The sequence below is a fragment of the Lissotriton vulgaris genome, unplaced genomic scaffold (assembly GCF_964263255.1).
Source record: "Lissotriton vulgaris unplaced genomic scaffold, aLisVul1.2 SCAFFOLD_968, whole genome shotgun sequence".
Classification (NCBI taxonomy): Eukaryota; Metazoa; Chordata; class Amphibia; order Caudata; family Salamandridae; genus Lissotriton; species Lissotriton vulgaris.
In genome coordinates, this window is record NW_028255614.1 from 577,232 (window position 1) to 602,676 (window position 25,445).

Genomic DNA, 25,445 nt, shown 5'->3' on the forward strand with positions numbered 1-25,445 from the left:
ACTCACTGAGAACATCAAAGTGGCCGTGAAAATGCTCCCAAAGGCTGTAGGCGGACAAATGGTGCGCGCGCCCGGCGTACATGCACTGTGCCCGATCTGCCTGCAGACTTTGGGAGCATTTTTGAAAGCCCCCTTACCATACTCTTGCAGAACATCGCATACGCGTTGGTTCAGCGAGACCTAGAAAATGGGAGCAGATGCCGTCCTCTTCCACCCATGGCAAGTTCAGACAGCAGGATGAGCCTTGGCACAGAAAATGGGCCACATATTTTCTAGTGAGCGGTTGAGCTTTGTTCTATAAGGAAGCCTAGAAGTACTTTCACAGATTAGGTCCCAACTTTACTAAAATGTAGGCAAGGAAGCCGGTTTTTAAAATCAAAAGTGCTGTATTGCAAGAAAGGTAAACAATTGTGCAGCATCATATTTATAAAGCGTTGTGAGTTGATGGCATCAGTGCTTATGTCGACAACAAAAGTATCTTTAGTATGATGCTAAAGTCTTGCATGACTACACTAAGGAATGTTAGGAGTGCCTTGCATGAGATCTGTATTCGAGGTGGACACTCCAGTGCAAATTTAACACGAGCACGAATGTGCAAGAGTAAGTTGTGTAAAATGAGTCATTTTGTCACAATTACACATGGGAATATCACAATTATGAGATGTGTACCTTGTCTGCTTGTAGTTTCATTTGACAGAAGGGTTTCAAGTAAAGTCAGGTCAAGTTATTTTAGAAGGTTTTTGCTTTGAATGAACCCAAAGGCCGCAGCAGCTGCGTCCCTACTTCCATGCCATTAAGCCCCTTTTGCATAGACTAGAAGGGAGCTGGTTCTCCACTCAAAGCCACTTGGCTCATGTGATGTACAATGCTCTAATTACTTACTAGTAATCTTCATTACTCTTCGTCCTACTCGCCCTCGTCACAGTCATTACAACTTGAGCTGGTTCCACCTTCCAGACACAAAAAAAAACGGAGAACCCAACCTCCCGGGTGCTATATAAGGGTAGCTTACCAAGTATCCTCTTGTTATCTAAGCATTGTCATAGGCAAGGAGGGAGGATGGGTGGTATTTGTTATGTTATGTTAACAGAACTTGTTAAGCACAACGTATACCCGGACGTGTCTTGGCGCTGGTTCAGCGAGCACAGGTGAGGAAAAGGTAAGAAAAAGAGAGCTTACTGATTAAAAAGCCATGTTTTCAGGTGCTTTCTGAATTGAAGTAGTAAGGTGGCTGACATTATATGGAACGGGAGGAGATTCCAAGATTTGGATGCTTCAACCAAGAAGCTGCTTCGCTAGACGAGTACGACTAAAAGTAATGAAGATTAACGGTAAGTAATCAGAGTATTGCCTGTATGTCCCTTGTCCTCATCCCACTCAATACAACTTGAGGCATACCAAATCATATGAAAATAAATAACACTTTGTCACAAGTATGCGCACCCAGTGATCGTTAATGTACTCTAACATGATAACAGAAATAAACAATCATACAGAATCAAGATCTACTCAAGAACTGATTTTAGAACCAATACTCTAAAATGTGCATCATAGTCAATCATATGATTCAGTTTGTAGTGCGTGACAAAACTAGAATCTGAGGGCCAGGTAGCAGACCTACAAATTCCCTGATTAGAAACCCCAAGTGGAACTCTGCCCAAGAAGGGGTCATGCCTAGTTGGTCTACCCTGACTGAGCCATACTTAGAGGATCCTTGATCGACATGCAGAATAGTAGATTTTAACCATCTGCTCAGTCATTTTGGTTGCCCTCTTTCCTCCTCCTGCTTGCATGAATGTTACAAACAGATATTCAAATATCCTGAAACTTTGTGACTGGTTAAGATAAATGCAAAAAGCCTTTAACATCCAACAAGTGTAGAGAAAACTCTTCTTGTGAGGCAGGGGAAGAAAACAAATGAGGAAAGTATCACCTCTTGTGACTTCTGGAAGGAAGGAAGGAATGAAGGAAGGGAAGGAAGAATTGATCTTAGGTAAGAAAAGAAGATCTGGTCTTAAGATTACTCAGTCCTCTAAAAACCTTAAAAATTGTGGAAGACAGAGTAAAACCGTCAACTTATCAATTCTACACGCTGAAGTTATGACTACTGAAAAGACAACCTTGGAGGAAACAAATGTGAAGTCCATCGCTTCTAAAGGCTCAAAAGAAGGAGCCTGAAGAGATTTAAGAAACATAGCAAAATCCCTATTAGGAGAAGAAGACTTCATGACAGGTCTCAAAATCGGGAAGCTTCTAAAGACCTTATTGATTAAAGTGTCAATCTCCTTCTGAGGTTTGTAGAATTCCCTAAAAGCCTTAATAGCAAACCACTTTTGATTTGAGTGTAGAAATAAATAGATTAAAGTGAGCTGTAGCCGCAGCGGGGGCCGCTTCTTCTCCTACATCATTGCCTCTTCACCTCTGAACTGCACCCTTACTGGTGGACTTCAGAAAGACACTCAAGACTTGACTTTTTGATGGAGACATGGCACTGTCGGTGCAGAGATACCCCTAGGGGTGACAGTGGTGTGCTATACAAATACTGACTGATTGAGAACTACTTCACAGAAAGCCATTTGTCAAATGTCTTCCTATGCCTAGAATAGGCCTTCAAAGTAAAGGGTCTTCTCAAATTCTAGACCATCTTAACCAAATTAGGAGGAAGACCCCAAATCAATAAGTTCGGCCTCTCAACTTCCAAAATGCTAGTTCCAGATTTAGACAAGGTTAACATGTCCTTATGAGAGATGGGTCTGGAGCAAAAATCCATGGAGGGCAAATTTTCATACTGGTCAGGGTTGGAAACCACGGCCATCATGACCAATTAGGTACTATTAGTATCACATCTGCGCTCTGGTTAATCTTTGATAACGTACTATAGTGTAGAGGAAAAGGTGGAAATACACAGAGAAGTCTTTAGGGCCTGTTTACCAGCACTGATCTGTTCTCCATGGTTCCTTTCCCGGGAACCTTGTACAAAACTTTGGGACCACTGCACTGTCTTCGAAGCAAAGAGGACTAGAAAAAGAGTCCAGAGCTTCCTGCATATATGTTTTAAGAGTCTCCGGGATAATCTGAGGTTCACTGAGGAAGGAAAGCTCCTGCTGAGATGCTCTTCCTGAACATGGTCTTATTCTCTGATATGAATTGCTGAAAGACTTAAAAGATTGACCTCCACCCAAAGTCCTTTTGATGTTGCTATCGGATTCCAGGATTTGGACCTAGTGCTTCCCTGATAATTAATATAAGCTATGGGGATTGTGTTGCCTGATCTCACTAAAATGTCCTTTTGAAAAAAATCAGAGAATAGCTCTGTGGATCGCCATATGTTCTCTCCAGTTTGATCTCTGTTCCAAAATGGACAACTTCTTTTGACACGAATTGTCCACAATTGTTGCCCCCTATGCATGTCTTTCAGAAGATTGTTTGACCTCATCCACCACATCAGATCTAGCTTGACCTGATAGGATACAGGAATAGGGAGATCCAAGGAGTGAATATCTGGAGAATAGGAACTGTACAGGTGCCAGAGGAAGGGGGGCAAATATAGACATGCCCATGAAACAGTGAAAACACAAGCTGCCATTTGCATCTGAATGTCCATACATAACTAGCTGGAACTTCCAAGCTGGGGAGAAGAAGTCTGATCAAACTCTGAAGACATGTGATCCTATCTAAAGGAAGAAAGATCTTCCTCATCTCTGTCTTGAAAATAACTCCAATTAATTGTCCTCCTGTGATGGCACAAGACTATATTTTGGAATATTGAGTGAAAGAACTAACTTGTCCATCATGGCCATAATGTTTTTCAAAATCTTGAATGGTGCCATTATGGAAGGAGAATGAAAAATGTCCTAGCTAGTGTAACAGAAAGTTTCAATTCTATTAAGGACTCGGAGGCAAGGATTATACTCATCTTTCTTCCCTTTATTAGATAGCAGCCACTTTAAAGTCAAACAACTACTATTCCCATGAACCAAAGGGAATAAACATCAAAACAATAGAGTGTCCATAGATAGAATGTCCCATCCAATGCACCAATCAGAGGTCCCCAGGGTGCTGATAGTCCTCTGTGCCTCACCATGAGTCAGCCAACACAGTCGAATCAGGAGTCTTGTTTAGTCGAATCCCCTGGAAAACCAAAAAGAAGGCATAAGCGACAGAAGTGGCTAAGGTTTAGCCCTGAGGAGAGAACATGTCAAACATGTACATGATGACAGTACCGTAAGCCAAATTACACACTGTACTTACTCCAATACGTAGGAGGGAAACAGTCAACCAAGTTGTACCCTGGGTGGGATAATCCTCGCCTCCGAGTCCTTAATAGAATTGAAACTTTCCGTTACGCTAGCTAGGAAATTTTTTATTCTATGTCAGGACCGGAGGCGAGGATTATGCTTGTTTAAAGCTTGCTCACTACCAACTGAGCCATGTGAATAACTGGTTTAAAGTAAAGCCGTTTAAAGGTGGAGTCTGAAGACCAGTCTGCTGCATTCAGAATATCTTCCAGACGAGCTCCCAGGGTAAAAGCTTTGGAGGCATAGCCCCTCTAGTAGAATGAGCGCCACAGATACTTAAATCAATGCCCACTTCCTGCATGATCCAACGGACCCAACGGCCAATCGTGGGGAAAGACACCGCCTTATGAGGTTTTTTGAGTTCAATGAGCAACTGGCATTCCCCAGGAGGCCTCAATTCCTCAGTCATTTCCTCGTAAGCTTTGAGACAAGCGACTACACATAGCTTTGGGGAGTCTGGAAATGCAGGATATGAGACAGAAGTCGTCCCACACTAGGGGCGTCTGCGTATGATAAATGTTACACCGGTGAGAGAAAAGATTCTTCCAGATACATCCAGAGCTCTGACATCCGAGACCCTTCTGCAAGAAATCAGACACAGCAGCATGGCTAGCTTTGCTGAAAACTCTTTCCTGGACAGGAACCTATTCAGTTGCCAAGAGTGGAAGAGGTTCAAAACTCTGTTGACATCCCACAACTTTAAATAACGAGGTTCTGGGGGAAGCAAGAGGTGTATACCCCGAAGAAGGCGACAAACCAAAGGGTGTTCTCCAGCTCGAGAACCATCCACCAAGGTGTGACCAGCGGAAATGGCAGATCTGAAGGTATTGATGGTCCTATAGGCGAGACCATCCTCTGCTAGCGAGGCCAAAAAAATCAAGATGGCGGTCACATCAGTTGCCACAGGATTGAAACTCTGTCGCAGACACCAACAACACCACCACCTCCAAGTGGATCGATACCGTTTGAGTGTGCTGTCTGCCCAGGCTTTGGACAAGAAAGTCTCAGCTGCTCCCGAAAGGTCCGGAACCGCCCATTGTCCCCTTTAATCCGCCACACCATGAGAGTCAGTGAGCCTTGCTCGATCAACGGATGAGGACAGCCGTCCGGATTGAGAAGAAGAGTCGGAAAGTGCGGGAGTGGAATTGGAGAATCCCAGGAAAGTTCCAGTAGAACTGGAAACCAAACTTGAGACCTCCAGATCGACGAAATGAGCACTATGGTCGCTCCCTGGTGACGAACCTGGGCCAAGACCCGGGTTATCATTGCAAACGGGGAAAAGGCATAGCTCGCTTCGGCCTGCCAGTCCTCGAGAAACGCATCCATTTGCTCCGCCAGAGGATCCGGCCTCCAGCTGTAGAACCGGGGAAGCTGGTAATCCAGGCGAGAGGCGAAGAGGTCCACCGAAAATGGACCCCAGAGACTCTGGAGATCCGCAAACATTCCTGGTGTAGTTTCCAGTGGCTCAGATCGTGGAAGTTGCGAGAGTCGAAATCCGCCACTTGATTGTCCTGGTCCGGCAGATATTCCGCCGAGACCGAGATCTGATGATCCAAGCAGGACTGCCAGAAATTCACAGCCAGGTCGGAAAGGGCTCTCAAGCGGGTGCCCCCCAATGGTTGATATACCAGACTGCGGAGACATTGTCCATCTTGAGAAGGAAGCAGAAACGAACCGAGTCCTTCGTCCAGCATTTGATCGTGAACGAACCCGCCAAAAGTTCCAGACAGTTGATGTGTAACCGTTGTTCCGAAGGGGATCACACACCTCCTGTGGTGAAGTCGCCGAAGGTTACACCCCATCTGGATCTGCTTGCGTCGGACTCGATAACGATATCCGGCGCGAATCCGAAAATGTCTTGACCATTCCAGGCCTCCATGTTGGAGAGCCACCACTGAAGTTCTTCCCTGGTTTCTGCTGTCAGGCACACCCTGTGGGAATGAGGGCAGCCTCTGAGGAGGTGAGCCGCTTTGAGCCACTGGAGCACTCTGTAATGGAGCGGGCCAGGAAAGATCCCCTAAATGGAGGCCGACAGGAGGACCACAATCCGAGCTAACTGTCTGAGGGGAAATCTGAGTCAAGGATAGAGCCCTCCGAATCTCGTGGTGAATCTTCATCATTGACGAGATGGAAGGCTGAGAGTGGACTCCACTGAGTCTATTAAGAATCCTAGGAAAACAACTCTCTGGGAGGGAGTCAGGGTGGACTTGGACTCGTTTATCACAAACCCTAGGTTCTGCAGCAGATCCACTGCGGTTTGCAGGTGACGAGAAAGGGTTCTGGGATCCTGCACCATCAACAGAATATCGTCTAGATACACAATGAGTCTCATGTTGGACGGCCGAAGCCGTTCTATTGCCGACCTCAAACCCTTGGTGAAACACCAAGGAGCGGAGAACAGTCCGAATGGAAGGGTAGTGAACTCGTACGTTTTGTGGCGCTAAGGAAACTGAAGAAAATGGCGTTGAGGGGAAAAATGGGCATTGCTAAATAAGCGTCCTGGAGGTCGAGACGCGCCATCCAGTCGCCAGGCCTGAGAATGTCTCGAAGGAGGTGGATTCCCTCCATTTTGAAGTGACTTTAGACCAGCCACTCATTGAATTCTCGCAAGTTGATAACCAGGCGCCGACCCCCATCCACTTTGTCTACAAGAAAGAGGTTGCCGGCCTGGACTTCCTGGTCGACCAGAACGGCGTCTGCCTCGGGAAAGCAAAGAGGTTGGGGAGGGGTGACTTGCAAAGGAGTTTCTAAAAATTCTATATGAAAGCCCCTTACTGTCTGCAGGACCTAAGCATCCCCGTGACAGAAGTCCACATTGGGAAAAAATGCGCTGGATGGCCCCCAACTCTTAGAAGGGAAGAAGGGAGAACACTCACCGGAAGAATTGGTGCCGCCTCCTCCTCTGCCACCTATGCCTTTGCCTCACCGCCCATCGGTGGGGTAGAAAGTTCCGAAGCGGGCTTGATCCTGATATTGTCCTTGATTGGAGCCTTGCCCTCTGTTCTGATTTGGACGGCCGGAGAGCGGCCCCTACCTCGTCCGGCCCCTCGGAAAATCTGGGGGCAAAACACCTTTCGAATGGAAGATTGTGCCCTCTCCAGGGAGGTAAAGGTGTTATCGAACCTCCCTAGCTCCTTGATAAAGGGTTCACCGAAGAGGCTCCCCTGAGCAACTGGGCCTGCTTCAGTGTGCGCCAGGTTCCCAAGCTTGGGGTCGACTTTGATGAGGAAGGACCTGTGGCGTTCAGTGGAAATCGCGCAGTTGGCATTCCCGAGGAACACCACTAAGCGCTGGGCCCATGAGGAGCAGTGATCGGGGGATATGAGGGAGCCTGAGACCTTCGCTTCTTCAGCCATATCCATGATTTTGGTAGCAGGCCAAAAGACATCTATCAATTTATGTTGACAGGCGCTCCAGGACCTGTCTGTGCCCTTTTTGGGGTTTTTAACAAATTTTTGTAGGAAGGGAGCCATTCTGGAGTCAATCTCAGGAGTGGCGGCTACCTTCCCCTCCAAGCAAGGGCAGGGACACTCTGCCCTAAGGCAATTACAGGTTGCGGGTTCAAGCGGGCAGTGGATCCTGCTGGCCACATAGTTGCTGACTTCTTCCGTAGGGGCCCAGTCAGAGGAGCGCGGGTGCAGGACATCGTCCGGGTCCAGCATATCTGCACACAAGTTTGCCTCAGTAGCTGCTGGCGCTGACTTGGAAGGAAGCCAGGGCTGGGACTGTTCAGGAGAGGCGTCCCCATCCCCTTAGTCCCCGGGGTCCCTGCCCGTCAAGGAAGAGAGAATTACAGGTGGAACCGTAGAGGAGTTTGCTGGAGGCACACAACAGGCTAGGAAAGTCTGCTTAAGGCAGGAGAAGGTGTTGGAATCAGCCCCTATGTCCCTAGCCCGTTTGGATGGTGGTTTTTGCTAAACTGTGGCAGGGCTATTGGGGGAAGGGCCTGTGGAAGAGGCTTGTGCAGCTCTGGTCAGCTTTTCGCAAGCTTGGTCGATTTTGCGGGACAGCCGCTCCTCAAGAAGGGTCATGGCCTGCTCCACTGCCTTGTGGATGGATTTGTCAACCGCGTCGTAAAAATCATCGCTCCAGGGAAGCGCTGCTAGAGGATCCTCTTCCCACTGATCTTCTTGGTAGACGTCATCTTGAAAGGCCGCCATAATTGGGTAAGTATAAGACACTTGTCAAGAATAGGTATAGACAATGAGGAGATAAGCCTCAACAGAAGGGGGGGCTGGGTGTCAGCCTTACTATGGGCAGACAGTGTCTGCAATAACCGGCCCGAAAGCCTAGGACCCCAACAGCCCTGGGGCGAAACTGTAAATGGGCAGTCTGCCAAATGGGTCCCTGCAGTGTAACCTGTGTTACAGACCCTGTAAACAGAGCGTGTAGACCTAAGCAATACAGACCCCCAAGGCTAGTAACTATATAACTCTTTCTAATGGCAGCTACTGACCCGAGAAACGGGCGTTCAAGGGGGCGTGAAATCACTGAATTCAAAATTGCCTAACGGCAAAGGTACAGACCCTTGTCAAGGGTGTTCAGGCAGACAAACAACAAGGCTCCCGCAGTGATGCAGCGCTGGTTTCCGACGTGTTTTTAGGAATGCGCGGAATCCCAAGCTTGCTCGCCGCCTCAGAGACGCAGTCAGGCACCATCATGCCGTGTCCGGAAGACACCGCAAGCCGGAACCAATACACGGCCACTAGGGAGCTGAAGACTCCCACGGCCAGAGTGGAGCGACGAGTAGCGGCAGCCCGCAGGCTAAATAAAAGTGCTGAGGAATGAAGCAAACAAGATTAAATAATACGGGTGATGCGCGTCAGAGTTAAAATGGCGCTCGCGCCCAGCACCACTGCGCCGTGAGGGAACCGGCAACCGACAGAATGCCGCCAGCAGACGTGGCGTCAGTATGCAATCATAATACAACACAATCAATAATAGTGCAAATAGCTCCTTTAGCAAAAGAAGGTATATTCACACATTAAAGAACAAAGTCAATGCACAAGAGGAAAAGAAGACTTATCTTGGCTTCTAGTAGCGAGGAAAGAGGAAGCATGGTCAGGGACAGAGGACTATCAGCACCCTGGGGACCTCAGATTGGTGCATTGGATGGGACACTCTACCTATGGACACTCTATTGTTTTGATGTTTATTCCCTTTGGTTCATGGGAATAGTAGTTGTTTGACTTTAAAATGGCTGCTATCTGATAAAGTGAAGAAAGAGGAGCATAATCCTCGCCTCTAGTCCTGACATAGAATGAAGCAACCAGTTGTCGAGGTATGAAAAACTGGTATCCCCAATAGATAAAGATGTGCTACCACCAGAAATATCATCTTTGTAAAAACTCTGGGAGCTGATTTGATTCTGAATGGTAGAACCATGAATTGCCAATATCGATTCTACACTGCAAACCTCAGAAACTGCCAATTTACCTTGCTATGGGATAAGTTGATGCTATGGGATAGGTTGATAGGTTTCCATAAGGTTGAGAACAATTATGAAAGGAGAAATTCTCTGCAGAGTCTCCATTTTAAATTTGATGCCCAATATAAATTGGTTGAGGTCCTTCAGGTCTATTACTAGGTGATAACCCCCAGATGCTTTCTTTGACCAGGAAGACTATTAAATAAACCCCCAGGCCTCTCTCCTTCGTTGGAACTGGAAATAATGCCCTTTTCTTGAGCAGAGAAGCAATCTCCTTATCAGAGCATGCTTCTTTACAGGATTCCTAGGGACTGGAGTTTGAATTATATCTGAAAGAACCAGGTGAGACTGAAACTCTACCCAATAACCTGATCTGATGATATTTAGGACCCATTTTTCTGACATTTGCCTTCAATCCAGAGAAAGTCTTTCATACTTGACCTTTGACCTGTAATGGTGGGACATTCCATGCATAGTCAGGAATTTCGAACTTGGTCTGCATTTTTTAAATGATTGAAACTAGGAAGAAGATTTCCCCTGAAATTTAGATGTTTGACTGTCACTGTGGCAGTTGCTTGAAAGATTACCATTTCAAGGATTTAGAGGGTTTAGGAGTGTCCCTCTTGAAAGATGAAGAAAGTTTCCATTCCTTGAATAGGAAAATGGAGTTTATCCTCTGAGTCTCCTTTGAATAACTTGGGACTCTCGAAAGACCTTTGCACTGCATCAGCATTCCAATCCTTCAAATACAAACTTATGTCTGGCAGCAACTGATGTTCCACTGGCTAGAGTGGAAGGCTTAATCACATCAAAGGATATGTCCGACAAAAATTCTATCTGTCATTCTATATTCTCCATTAGTTGAAAACAGCCTGATTCATCTTGAATAGCCTGAAACAGAGATTTAAAGTCAGAAATTAAAGATTTCTCTATGTGGACACCATAAATTTCAGCCCTTAGGGTAATATGAGAACTTCCTGAGAGAAGAATACACCTTCTTATTTGCGAATCCTTTAATATGTTCTCCTCCGCCATGGATGATCTGCCCACGAGGCTGGCAAACTCTAAATCCAGGTGTATATTATCTGGAAGAATAGTGTCCATATCTTCAAGGGGACAAATCTTTGCCATGAACCTGGGTAGGGAGATCTTCACCTGGTACTTCCACTCTCTCTCCTCCCCGCTCTGGCGAAGGTGGCGGAAAGACACGTGCACAGATCTATCTCTGACTTTATCGAGAATAACAACTTGTTGCACACTACTCAATCTGGGTTTCGTGCGAATTACAGCACAGAGACCGCATTACTTGAAGTCACCACCGCCATTAGAGAGGTTTTAGATACTGGAGGAAAGGCCATGTTGGTCATGCCAGACCTGTCGGTGGCGTTCGACACCGTTCCCCATGATACCCTCCTAACTCGACTCTGGAATTGTGGCCTCAGGGGGACGGTGTGGAACTGGCTTAAATCATTTCTAGCCAGCCGTCGACAAACGATCTGGGCGCCACCTCACTCCGCAGCTATGGCAGCCCTGGAAGTGGGGGTCCCTCAGGGGTCTATTCTTAGCCCCCTGCTTTTTAACATCTTTATGGCCCCCCTTGCAGAGGTTGCGGAGTCGTTTGGCGCTCAGATCGTGTCTTACGCTGACGACACCCAGCTCTTGTTTACTTATAACAAGAACGAGGTGTTTGATGGGATCCGTATCAGAGGCTGCTTAGAGGCAGTCTTTGATTGGTTCAAAAGACACGGTTTGAAATGCAACTCCGATAAATCGGAGCTGCTGTTCTTCGGATGTGTCTCTGAACCAAACTGGAAAAGTTGGTGGCCACAAGATCTGTTTCCTCCTGCCAATGCTAGTACCAAGGCTAAAAACCTGGGTATCATTGTTGACAATGAGTTAACCTTTGGGCCTCAAATTGCGTGTCTTTCGGGGAAATGCTTTGGAATCCTGCGGATGCTCAGGAAATTTCTCCCCTTGATTTCGGTGAACCATCGAAGGGTCATAGTCCAAGCACTTGTCGGGTCGCGTTTGGACTATGCAAATGCCCTCTATCTGGGACTCCCAAAATATTTGATAAGGAGACTGCAGGTAGTCCAAAATTCAGCCGCTAGGGCCATTTATGGACTCCCCAGACGAACTAGTGCCTCTAACTTGTTGAAGGAACTGCACTGGCTCCCTATAGCCAAGAGGGTTCTCTTCAAAAGCCTGACGTTAACCTATAAGGCTCTTCATGACTCAGGCCCTAGGTATATTAGAAAGCGCCTTGCTTTTTACAAGCCGAGCAGAGCTCTGCGATCTGCCTCCTTGTCTAAAATGGTCGTTCCATCCATCAAGCGAACCAGACAAGGAGGGCGTTCCTTCCACTACCTGGCTCCGTGCGCTTGGAATGAACTTCCTATTGTTCTTAGATAGGCCCGCAGTCTGTTGTCTTTTAGAAAGGCATTAAAAACCTGGCTTTTTACTAGTTAATTTTGCTGTTCCTTTTTTGCAGTTATGTTCCTTTCCATTAAAGGACTTCTTCGCCAAAGCGCCGGGACACTCCGACTGGAGTAGCTGTTGCGCTATAGAAGAGCCCAATTAACATAACATAACATAACATAACAGGTGTAATGACCGCCAAAACATGCTGATCTATGGCAAACCAGAATTAAGATGCAGATGGAACTGGCATATTACTGAATCTTGTAGAGTGGAAGGCTTCTCTGCTAAAGCAAAGTCCATGTTTTTCCTGACATGGGACAGCACTTCCTGTAACATCTTCTTTGAAATGTATTTGCCCTTGTGGTCTGGAGGAGGGTAGGGGTCCTCGCTGTCAGATGAGATACTTGAGGCAGAAAGTATCTCTCCAGCCAGCTTTATTTTGCGAGTCTCTTTCTTTGATTTGTCCTTAAATGCTTGCAAAGTTTCTAAAACAATCCTGCAAATCATTCCTTCTTCATCCTCCTCTCTTGTGTCTCTCAGGAGAGGGGGAGGAGTCCTCATATGAATGAAACGCGGATGGTGATCTAGAAGGAGACAGATTGTTGGAACCTGCATTTTCTGGTTGGCTGAAGGAATGACACCAGCCAGGCAGAACTTACCACTCCTGTCAAGGGTGGGTGATTACACGTGCTGTATAACCTGTGCTCACCCTTGGGTAGCTTGGTACTAAACAGTCAGGTTTGATCCAGAGGCAATGTGTAAGGCAAAGGCACAGCAGGCAGTCGCAATAAATGCACTGAGCATCACAAGAGAGACTATTCACACATTGTATGTAAAAGCATTTGTATTCAAAAACATAATCAATCTTTATAACATAAACATCAGGCACTTTAAGGCATAAAACACATTTTGTAATATTATTAGCAGTACTACGCCCCTCTCGTATTAATACATATAAATTGTATGTACATGGGGATAATTCCTAATCTAACCCCTCCCCCTCCCGAGAGAGAGCAATCTTGTGCGGTCTGACACGCTGTCTACCCCAGGCACACCCTGGCAATCCTGATAATACAGTCCCACACAGTTATATGGACACACCAGATAAGAATAATATCAAAAATATGTCCGTACACAAAACAAGAACACTTTTTAGCAGCTCCATGGACCGGAGCCACGCTGCTAAACCCAATGTCAAATGTATTATACGTGTGGCATAGCTACCAGTGTCGTGAATGACAGGCAGACTGCATACTATCACTCACACTCACTCACTCACACCACTCTACCGCAGCACAGTCCGTACAGAACACTCTTGAACACATACACACTCAGCAGCCTAATGCAGTGCCACTGGTACCCAGCAGATAAATAGATTACACTCTGCAGACTCCGTGGCCCCAGCCTACATCGCTCCTCTGATTCACCCCAATTGTCCTATTCACCTGGATGGAAAATAACCAACCCCGCCTCCCTTACAAGAGGCAGCACTCGACAGAAGTCACTTAGTCAGTGTCCTCAGGAAGCAGGTGAGAATATGTAGCAAGTCTTAATTCAGAGGTAGACGTAAACAAGGGGAGTTTAACCCCTTCGCTGCGGCGGCTATTCCGCTGCAGCGCTAAAGGGCGGGGCGGCCGCGCGGCGGCCGCATGCTGGTGACAGAACCGCTCCGTCACCAGCCGCGGTTGAGCTGTGCTGGTGACGGAGCGGTTCCGTCATGACCCGCCCCGCTCATTAGAACTGCCGCGCAGGCGCGGCGGCTGGGCCATGACGGAACCGCTCCGTCATCAGCACAGCCCAACTGTAGCTGATGACGGAGCGGTTCCGTCATCAGCAGGGGAGGAGTTAACAGCCACTCTGGAAGTTTACCCACAGGTCTCAAAACACAATGGAGTCACGCAGTCTCTTGACCCGCTTCCTCACTGTTTTAGAAGCATTCCTACAACCCAGTCAATCTGTTTCATTATTACCTGGCGCCAAGATGTCTTCGGGAGGGACCTGGTATGGAGAGGGCATTTGGTTCGCTGCAATGAGGGTCAAAAGGGAGCAACTGATGAATGGGAGGATGGGATGAATCACCCCGACAGGTACACGATGATCGGGATCATGCCCAGGCAGTCCGGGTACAGCGTCTGGTGAGCGTTGGTATAAGTCACACTTCAGATCGCAAACACAATTAGTTGCAAATTCCACACCTCCCTGGAGGCACACGAGTGCCTGCACAAACATATAGTAAATCTGGGTTCAGTTTTCCAAGATTCCTGACTTTACCATCTGCCAGAGATGTACATGACATAGATTTTAACATAGCACCAGGGCTCGAGTCGGAGTACCACGCGGGTGGACGGCGTCCCCCCACTTATTTTACCGGGAGCTCGATAACTGGAGCAAATGGAGCAACACATTCACTCTTTGGCCTCTCTGGGGCGAGATCGCTGGCTTCTCTGATGCCATTGCATCTAAGGGGTGAGCGAGAGGAGGCAATGAGTCTGATGGTGCAAGCCACCTTTTGTGATGTCACTTCCTGTTGTGATGTCAGTGCCCCCCCCCCCCCACTTCTTTTTTTAGGACTTGTGCCCTGCATAGCACATAAACCGAATTAAACAGATTGACAACTATATTACATCCTTGAATCACCTCCGCCGCACAGCCTCTAATCTACCAAGAACTGAACTATTTGACACACCCAAGTGATGGGCCTGCACAGAACTCTGCACTATATTCCGAATACACTGATCTAAGAACAATCAGCATAGCTGCTCACCCCCTAAGAATCAAGCCTGCAAACTATTTTTTAGACAGAAAAGCTACAAATTACACATACTGATGACATCAGGGCTTAAATATTCCTTAAACAGCTGAGCTTTCCCTCTATTTACGTCTTTCAGTGTAAGTACATTTCAATGCACTCTTTAGACGGCAGGTCTATCAAAAGTTTGGATGGATTCTACATATTCCTGCCACAGCAGAGCTAATCCTCAGGGCTCGCGCATTTCACTTATTCGTTAAACAACCGATTTGTGGATGATGAGATGGTAGATCTCCCTAAGACAGCAGAACTACCCCTCAGCGGAAACTGAGCGCGCATATACCTCAACCAGCCCCGCTGTGAGCAGCAGCACTGTGCTTAAAACTCCAGTGTTGGTTTGCAGGAACTATCTGGTAGAAGAACAGTACACTGCCTGTGTTTAAATTACATTCAAACCCGTCCTGGTACCTGAGGCTGGCATTGTGCCCGTCTACAGCTACCGAGCCTAATGCCAGCCCGCCCTGGACTCACCTGTTCTGCTTGTGCAAGTTTCGAGCTGTGCCGCCAGCGCACCTGTGCAATCACTGCGCCAGTCTGCGAGCTGCTCCAGCGGCGCGCGTGCACTCCCACCTGGACAGGTGCACGCGTCGCGTGGGCTGATCAGCATCCAGTTACCTTGGTATCCTCTGCCGTCAGCGCCAGTCACACCTGTGCCTCCTGGCGATCAAGTGTCTCCGGGCCGCCTCGCCTCGTGTCCGTCGCGTCTGGGAGACACACAGGGGAACTTGACACTGAAAGGAAAGCCCGTCCCGCCACAAACTTTCTCTGCAGCCCATCGCCTGCTTGAGTTACACATACAGGCTCCTTCAGTGACTTTCTAAGAATAAGGCGCCCGTAGACAAGGGCTAAGAGGCCCTTCTATAGTGTCCATTTCACTCCCTGAAGCAAGACCATAGAGTTGACCTGAAGTTCAGACTGTCTGTGCTCGCGCGCTATTATCACGACCCTTGGTCAGCCCCAAGGCTTGGTGGTATGCTGATACCGATGTTGCCCACACCACTCCATAAAGTTGGATAATGAGGTACTGCTGAATCTCCACCACCCCGTGAATCACCTTATTAACACCGTTCAAGAGCCATGTCTGGAGGAAGACTCTCACCTGCTCCCATGTTCCTAAACTATATACGTATCTGAACGTGTTACTTACTCATATGTTTCTCCGCCAGGCAGCTCAGCCTGAACATCTTTCACCACCTCTGCAGGTGTTCCCCTCGTCCCAAGATTCACTGTGCTCAGTGTTTTCATTTTGGGGGTGTGGTGATGAGGTCTCCAGAACTGGTCACAGTAATCATGAGGTGAGACCTCCAGAAATGGGCACAAATACTTTGGGGACGCAGATTCCACACAGTCTTTTCTTTTTGTGTTAATTTCTGGACTTATAAGGTCATTTGTTATTTTTGAAACCGCCACAAGTGGTTGGCCAAACTAGGGCTGTAGTTTCCATTGGTGCAGTGGCACTGGGACCCAGAGGCCTAAGTTGGCCACTGAACTATCAATATTGCTGCATTTTATCATCCAAAGGACAACCGGGGGCCTTTTACTTCCTTGCACTAGGTCCAATGACACACTGGCTAAGTGCCTGGTCCAAACCTCTCTTTAAGACCCGATGTGCGGACTTGGCCCATGTACCATGAGTGAGGGTGTCCACAGCCACCGACAGAGTGGCATGTTACAACCTCTGCAGTTGTCATTCAGATGCCCCTCAGTCTCATAAGCACAGTGACATGTTCTAAAGAACATTGAGAAAGCCAATGTAGTCAAGGAACTTCTGCATGTGGGAGGTGGGTACACCTTCTCTCTTCTTAGCAAAGGAAGATTTGTTATAAGCTGAAAGTAAACTGGAGCTTGTGGATCTGGGACACTGCTTCTCAAGAGTGCTCCCGCCCACACACATCCTCAAAGTACATAGGTGCACAACCTTAAGTGAAGCGAGTACTGATAAATGTGATCAAATTTGTGTCCATCATGTGCTGAAGTAAGTACCTGTAGGGCTGGGAGCCTGGATCAAGTCTGAAACCTAAAAATGTAGTTACAAGTGAAAAATACTTGAAGCAAAACAAGTAGAGTGAAAGTGTCCTCTAAGAAAAGAGAGCATTAAGGAACAAGTGTTTCTAAACTGGGAGAGAAATCGGAAAGTGAGAAAGATGCTGTAATTATTATTGAAGGGAAGCAAGGAGGATAGAAAAAGCATTCCAGAGCCGAAGTAAAGAGGATATCTAATGAACCTCCAAAGGGGGTAGCATGTTAGGGATTGGGGAAATATTTGGGGAGTGATGCACCAAGAATGGAGAACAAGAAAATGTTTTCCAGAAGTAGTACAGAAAGTGGGAATAGGGAACGAGCTGTTGACATTTCACAAAGGACTACTATATATGAAAGGTTTCTCGACCTGAAGAAAAGGAGGTTACTGTACGCATTCCTGTATAAACTCCGATTTGCAGTGAGTGCATAGTAAAGGATAAGCGCTATCATGCAGCGCTGTTGTGCTCTTCACCTGCCCTGAAGCCCGCAGTGCCCTGCGCCACCCTGCTAGTGGACTCGGGCATGTCAAAGACCCCGGCAGCCCCTACCTACGGGGTAGGTGGGCCCCAACCTTTCAGGGCTCCTCAAGCCTTCAGGGTCCACCCATTCAGCCGTAGTCCAATAAATAGCTATGATATACAGGAGTCTCAGGGGGTCCCTCGTCACACTCCGGAGGGAGGTGAATCAATCAATCAATCAATCAATCAATCAATCAGAGTACTAGTAGAGCGTGCTACTTACCCGTGAGGGTCTCAAGGCGCTGCGCTGGGGGGAGGGGGTGCTGCTACTGCTCGAAGATCCAGGTCTTGAGGAGTCTTCTGAAAGCGAGTAGGTCTTGGGTCTGCCGTATGTGGGGAGGGAGGGTGTTCCAGGTCTTGGCGGCGAGGTAGGAGAAGGATCTGCCGCCGGAGGTCGTTCGTTGGATGCGGGGGACAGCGGCAAGGGCGAGGCTGGCGGAGCGGAGCTGGCAGGTGGGGGTGTGGAAGCTGAGTCTGCTGTTAAGGTAGGCTGGTCCGGGTTTGTGGAGTGCTTTGTGTGCGTGGGTGAGGAGCTTGAAGGTGATCCTCTTTTCGACGGGGAGCCAGTGTAGGTCTCTCAGGTGGGGGGTGATGTGGCTGCAGCGGGGGATGATGACGATCAGTCGGGCGGAGGCGTTTTGGATGCGTTGTAGTCGTTGTAGGTGTTTGGCTGGGATTCCTGCGTAGAGTGCGTTTCTGTAGTCCAGTCTGCTGCTGATGAGGGCCTGTGTCACTGTTCTTCTTGTTTCGGTCGGGATCCACTTGTAGATCTTGCAGAGCATGCAGAGGGTGTTGTAGCAGGAGGAGGAGACGGCGCTGACCTGCTTAGCCATGGAGAGGGAGGAGTCTAGGATGACTCCTAGGTTGCGTGCATGGTTGGTGGGTGTTGGTGCCGTTCCCAGTGTGGTCAGCCACCAGGAGTCGTCCCAGGCTGAGGGGGTGGGTCCGAGGATGAGTACCTCTGTCTTGTCAGAGTTCAGTTTCAGACGGCTGCTCCTCATCCAGTCGGCGACGGCCTTCATTCCCTCATGGAGGTTGGTTTTGGCGGTGTGAGGGTCCTTGGTGAGGGATAGGATGAGCTGGGTGTCGTCAGCGTAGGAGATGATGTTGAGGTCCTGCTTGCGGGCCGCTTGTGCGAGGGGGGTCATGTAGATGTTGAACAGCATCGGGCTGAGGGATGAGCCCTGGTGGACGCCACAGATGATGTCGGTGGCTTCGGATCGGAAGGGTGGGAGGCGGACACTCCTGGGTTCTGCCGGAGAGGAAGAATGTGGTCCAGTCAAGGGCCTTCTCTTGGATTCCGGCTTCTAGGAGGCGTGTCTTTAGAGTGCGATGGCAGACCGTGTCGAAGGCGGCCGACAGGTCCAGGAGGATGAGTGCTGATGTTTTGCCGTTGTCTAGTTGGTGCCTGATGTCGTCTGTGGCGGCGATGAGGGCTGTCTCGGTGCTGTGGTTTCGTCTGAATCCGGACTGGGATGGGTCCAAGATGTTATTGTCTTCCAGGTGGCAGACCAATTGCATGTTGACGATTTTCTCGATGACCTGAGTGGATGAAGTTCATGACCTTGCGTGTCCCGTCGTCGTTGACGTTGGACCAGGAGGTCAGGCAGATGGCGCTGGTGGTGTTCGCAGGGGAGGTGGAGTCTGGCATAGTCGGGGCGGTTGTGGTGTTGAAGCTGTCGTAGATGTCAGCGATCTTGCGGTGGAAGAAGATGGCTAGTGAGTCGCACAGTTCTTGTGAGGGCGGGATGTTGTTGGCGCTGGGGTTGGAGAGTTCCTTTACGATGCTGGAGAGCTCTTTGCTGTTGTGTGCATTGTTGTCCAAACGGTCTTTGAAAGAGGATCACTTGGCTAATCTGATGAGGTGGTGATTTCTGCGAGTGGCGTCCTTGTGGGCTGCGTGGTTGTCCGGTGTGCGTTCGTGGAGCCATATGTTCTCCCGTTTCTGGCATGCGCGTTTGGAGGTCTGGATCTCGTCGGTGAACCAGGTGGCTCTCTTGCTGGCGTGGGTGTTGGAGGGTTTTTTGAGCGAGGCGAGGGTGTTGGGCAAGTCGTCGATCCACTGTCTGAGGTTGCGGGCTGCGGCGTCTGGGTTGGTGGGGTCAGTGGGGGGGTTCTGGGCAAGGGTGGTGATCAGCCAGTCTTCGGTGACTTTGCTCCTGCAGAGGCAAGGCAGCTGTTGGCTGCAGTGGTGCGTGGTTGGTTTCTTGAAGGTGAAATGAATGCAGAGGTGGTCGGTCCAGTGGAGTTTGGTGGCCTGGTTGAAGGTGACGTGGGTGCCTGTGGAGAAGATGGGGTCTAGCGTGTGGCCGGCGGCGTGGGTGGGTACGGTGACGAGTTGTTTGAGGCCGAGGTTGGCGAGGTTGTTGATCCGGGTGGCGGAGTTGGCGTCGTTGTTCTCGAGGTGGAAGTTCAGGTCCCTGAGGAGGATGTAGACCGTGGAAGCGAGTGCGAGGGTGCTGGCGAGGTCAGCGATGGAGTCGCTGAACTGAGCCCGGGGTCCTGGGGGTCTATAGATGAGTGTTCCCCTGAGGGTGGTGTTGGGGTAGGTGTGGATCCGGAAGTGCAGGTGTTCGGCGGTGTGGAGGGTGTCGTCTGCTTGAGTGGCGACCTTGAGGGTGGACTTGTGGACAATGGCTATTCCTCCTCCGGTTCCGTTGGTGCGATCCCTGCGGGTGATCTTGTAGCCGTCCGGGATGGGTATGGCGATGTCAGGCACCGAGGAGTCATACCACCAGGTTTCGGTCAGGAAGAACACGTCTCGGGCGGAGGTGTCGAGCAGATCACAGAGCTCAACGGCGTGTTTGCGAGCCGAGCGGGTGTTGAGGAGTATGCAGCGGAGGTGGTTGGGTCCAGTCCTTGGAGGTTTGGTGAGTCTGTCGCAGGTGAAGCTGCAGGTGCGGCAGGAGATGGGTCCGTGGGTCCGTTTCGGGGTGGCCTGGAAGCAGGTGTGGTTTCGGCCGGAGTTGAGTGCGTGGAGGCTGCTGGCGTCGTAGTGGAGTCTGGTGTCGTGGCGTTCGCGGGGTCCAGGGGTTCTGGTGCTGGGCGCGGTCCAGGCACGGATGGGCGCAGACGGGCTTGCCTTAGGTGCGCCTTTGGTGCGTGTGCTGCGCAGCCGCGTAGCTGGTGCCATTTGAAGGGCAACTGGGAGGAGGAGCAGCCGGGAGGCGGGAGGCAGAGGACGGAGAATGGGCGCGGGGGGCGGAGCCACAGGGGCAGCAGCGGTGGGAAATTGAGCAGTGGGCACGGGGGCAAGGGAAAACAGCTCCCAGGAATGGTCAAAAACAGAAGGATGCGGGCACAAGTGCTGGTGGAGCTGCAGCAGGGGGAAGCGACCTACCAGGCAAGGTCAAGGGTCACTCTCCTCACCGCGCAGCCGGCGCCTTTTGAAGGGGAGCTGGGAGGGAGGAGCAGCTGGGAGGCGGGAGGCAGGGGACGGAGAATGGGCGTGGGGCTGGGCCGCAGGGGCAGCAGCGGCGGGAAATTGAGCAGTGGGCAAGGGGGGCAAGGCAAAACAGCACCCAGGAATGGGCAAAAACAGAAGCTGCAGCGGGGAGAGCGACCTACCTGGCAAGGTGAAGGGGCATCATTTTGGTTACGCTACTACATGGACTTTTATCAGCACTCATACATACATACCAGCCAACTTAAAGAACAGTCTCACCGTGTGAGGAGGGGGCGGGCCTCGTGCCTAGAAGTACCTAGGAGGCACCTTTGAACCCCACCCTGCGCTCCCCAAGAACCCCCCAAAAAAGGCTTGCTGAGGCTGGTGCAGATGTCCTGGGGTGTTTTCACACCCCTTAACCAACGACTGCAGGTAAAAGCCTAGGGAAACGAGCTAGAAACCCACTATTTACAGTGGTTTTTAGCTCCTTTTCCTTGCCACCGTGTGATATCGGCTCCCCACCTGGTGACCATGTGAGGGTAGCCGACATCGTGTGTCACACGGCGACACTGTGTGAGTTGACATGTCTGCTCATGGGTCCTGCAGATAAAAACATTTTTTTTTCTAAAATTGACTTCACTGTATGACATGCATTATTGCCATGAGAGTGAAGAGCACCCAGAGGGTTAAACGACAGAGCACTGCTTCCAAGAGGTGCCCTGCCCAAACCTGTTCTGTCTGTCACTTCTTCGTGTCACTAACTCTATGGATACTGCTCCTGACTGTACTGGCAGCATGGAGGGCCGAGGCTTCAGAGAAAAGCCTTTTTACATTCAGCCTTGATTGAATAAGCTGGACTAGGGTAGCCAATGAGGGAAAATCAGTTGTTATTGTGCTCCCTCATATTTTATTCAAGCTGGTTTTGACGGTATCTTGACCAGGGCCGGTGCTAGGCATGGGCAGTGTGGACAGCTGCCCAGGGCCTTGCACTCCGCCCAGCAGCAGAGGGCCCACACCAGTTCAACACACCACAAGCCCTCTTGTACTCCTGCCAATTCAATTCAAAGAAAGGTGTCTCTTTGCAAGTGTGCCCATTAGAGGGAGGAGCCCTCCCTGGATCTCTTAGGGATGGTGTCCCAGTTGCAAGGAGACAGAGTTTGCATGTTTGTCCTGCAATTACGACTCCTGCCCGGCTGACCATTCAGAGACACTGCAGGATGCCCTTTGTTCAGCACTTTGGCGCCTCCACAGTTTTATCTCTCAGCCCCAAGCAATTCTCACACCTTCAACCCAAAATGGGCTGTAAAAGAGATGCTTGTAGGTGGCTGAGAGGAGGAGCTGCGGCCCAGGAAGAGTCTCCACAAAGCAGCTTCTGGAGCTCTGAATATGTCATGCATGCAAATTAGAGGGGCCTTGCACATTCCCTTTCGGCCCTGGGCCCCAACAATCCTAGAACCTGCCTTGATCTTGATTCTAAACACTTCGAGATTGCTAAGCGGCCTCTCTGTGCATGTGGTCTGCTGTTGTCTCCTTACACAGGGACAAGGAAGTGCTAACGTCCGTCTGTAAATTGAACTTTTCACGCAGGCCTTGGATGGCGCAACGGTCACATCATGGCTGCAGGTTTGCACTTCTTACTGGACTGGCGGTATCCTATGGCAGCTGGCTGTATCGAAGAAGGCAGACTCCGCTTTGACATGGTGAACGACCCACTCACCATATATACAATTATAAAATGATGTTTATATTTCAGCCTGCGTGTCACACCACAAGCACGAAACCTGCCTTTTACTGGAGGTCGAAGGAAGATGATTCCCTATTAATGACCCCACATGGTCGCTGACAGTACAAATGGACTAGGGCAGCTCTGGCAGAGACGAGTAGGCCGGATGAGCAAATCCGGGCTGCAAAGATAGAACCAGGTAGAGCAAAGGCGATATGTTCTTGGGAGGTCTGGGGCACAGGTGACTGTGCTTGTTTAGGTGGGATCCTCGCTGACCTGACAGGTGAGGCATCTAATGGAAGGAGATTCACCAGGGGTGGGTCACCAGGAGCCTTCACGGGGACTGAAGATATCTGGTAATCTAATTAGCCTCAGAAATGCCACCACTTGAAACGATTTCTAAGGCAAGTGGGGAAAACCCTAGTAAGCAGAGGAGAAGATACGCTTAGAGTCAGATGCCCGCCGACCCACTCTCTGGGACTAAGACCACTGCTTATCACTAGAGCATTTTGAAACACATCAGAAGATGGACAGACATCATAGTACAGACTGTAGGCCTTTCCATTACTAAGTGAAACTGCTGAGCAGATTTTGCAAAAGAGGGCTGTAGCAGCCTATGGAAATCCTGGGACTAAACACAATTTTCAAAAAGGCTGCAAGAGGTGGCCCCTTATAGACTCAGGAATTAGAAAGGCAAAACATTACTTTTACACAGAAAAGACCAATTGACCAATTCAAAGTGTTTGGAGCCACACATTGTTCAGTGATGTCCAAGGAGCCATCTTGTGGAGAGATGAGTGCTCTAAGCATAAGCAAGACTTGAAAAACAGGAACTGGCGACCTTTCCTCTAGGTCGCAACATGACAGTGGAGGGTCTGAAGATCCTGCCCTGCCTCAAAAAATCCACAGTCTGGGACTCCTTGAAGGAACTTTGAAGGTGAAAGCTTGGTCTGTGCCAGCTGGCACAAAGATAGTGATCCTGTCCTGCCTTCTCGTCAATGTAAAGGTGCAAGCACCAGAATGAGCTGGAAAACCTAGATTCAAGCTTCGTCTACCTCTGTTTCCTATACTCAGTCCTCTCTCAAATGCCTCCTCTACAATAGTAAATCTGCAATGCATCAAGAGCAAGAACCTTGACCTCCTATGCCTCACAGAGACCTGGCTCAACAAAGCCTGTCAACTACTACTAGATCTCCTGACTCCACCTGAATACTCCATCATTCACCTAGACAGGATCAAGAAAATTAAATTGCATGTGAAGTGGCAATCATTCATAAAAAACCCTTTAAAAGCATAGTAACAAAAAATGAATTCCACCCTTCTCAAAGCCTCTTGACATAAATTCAGTCTACAGACACCATTCTGACCAAATACCATCTGATGTACCACATTTCCAGAATTACCACTCCTTTGTAGAACACATAACCACACTCATCCTTGAGAAACTATCATCTTCAGCAGAACACATCTTCCTTGGCAACTTTAAATTGCACTGGGGTACAGTTAATGACTCGCATGTCTCACAGATGAGCACGGAGATCCTCATCCTAGGGGCCAACCCCCCGGCGTGGGAAGATTCCTGGTGGCCCACATCATTGGGGCCCCCCCTGCACCCACCAACCACGCACGTAACCTGGGAGTTATCCTCGACTCGAAACTCACCATGACCAAACAAGTCAACGCTGTCTCCTCCTCCTGCTTTAACACCCTCCGGATGCTCCGCAAAATCTACAGATGGATCCCTACAGACACAAGAAAAACAGTCACCCAGGCCCTAGTCAGCAGCAGGCTCGCCTACGGAAATGCCCTCTATGCCGGAGCCCCGACCAAGCTCATCAACAGACTGCAAAGAATCCAGAATGCCTCTGCACGCCTAATCCTCGACGTCCCGCGCCGCAACCACATCACCGCCCACCTGAGGAACCTGCACTGGCTCCCTGTCGACAGAATGAATCTCCTTCAAGCTCCTGATCTACGCACACAAGGCACTCCACAAGACGGGCCCGGCCTATCTCAACAGTTGACTCTCCTTCTACGTACCCAACAGGAATCTCCGCTCCGCAGACCTCTCCCTGGCTACCATCCCACGCATCCGCAGAACCACAGCCGGATGCAAATCCTTCTCCCACTACGCCGCCAATACCTGGAACACCCTCCCCCTCATCCTACAACAAACCAAAGACCTTCTAACCTTCAGGAGACAACTCAAGACCTGGTTGTTCGACCTGTAGCTACAGCATCCCCTTCCTCCCTACCCCTCAGCGCCTTGAAACCCTTGCGGGTATGTAGTGCGCTTTACAAAATATATGATTGATTGATTGATTGATTGATTTCCTCAGCAATAATGACCTCACCCAACTCTCCTACCCATGTTAAAGGCACTTTCTCAGACCTTGTGATCACTAATACGGATTAAATTTAAATTTAAATCGGAATTCCAGTAGAGTGGTCTGACCACTTCTTAATTCCATTCTCTCTTTTCTCATATAACATGAACATCAATAGCCAAGCTCAGCACCACAAACAATGGGCCAGAGACTTTTCAAATATCAACTCAATGGACCTACATACCAGCATAACAAGATCTCTTGCCATCGTTTCATCCTCCCCAGGGGTAGAAAACAAAGGTTAATCCACATCTGAACTCATTGCCCACAATCATTATTGATTCTGCTCCTTTAAACATTAAGAGACTCAAACAAAACCCCTCTATGTGATGGTTTACCCAGGGATTAAAAACAGATAAAAGATGAGAGAGTAGCAGAAAGAAGAAGGAGACAATGTCACACCATTTTCAATTAAAAGAACTTCAAACTGAGAAAAAACCCACAATAAACACAT

At 49.2% G+C, this 25,445-nt stretch overlaps 1 protein-coding gene across 1 annotated transcript in view; it reads right to left on the reverse strand.

Moving 5' to 3' along the window:
- The window catches only part of LOC147659059 (protein tyrosine phosphatase domain-containing protein 1-like), a 209,779-nt gene extending 194,301 nt beyond the window's left edge, over positions 1-15,478 (reverse strand). Inside the window, exon 1 of the mRNA XM_086952001.1 lies at positions 15,428-15,478. The gene's annotated coding sequence lies outside the window, so the exon portion shown is untranslated. The remainder of the gene's footprint in view (positions 1-15,427) is intronic.
- Between the last annotated feature and the right edge of the window lie 9,967 nt (positions 15,479-25,445).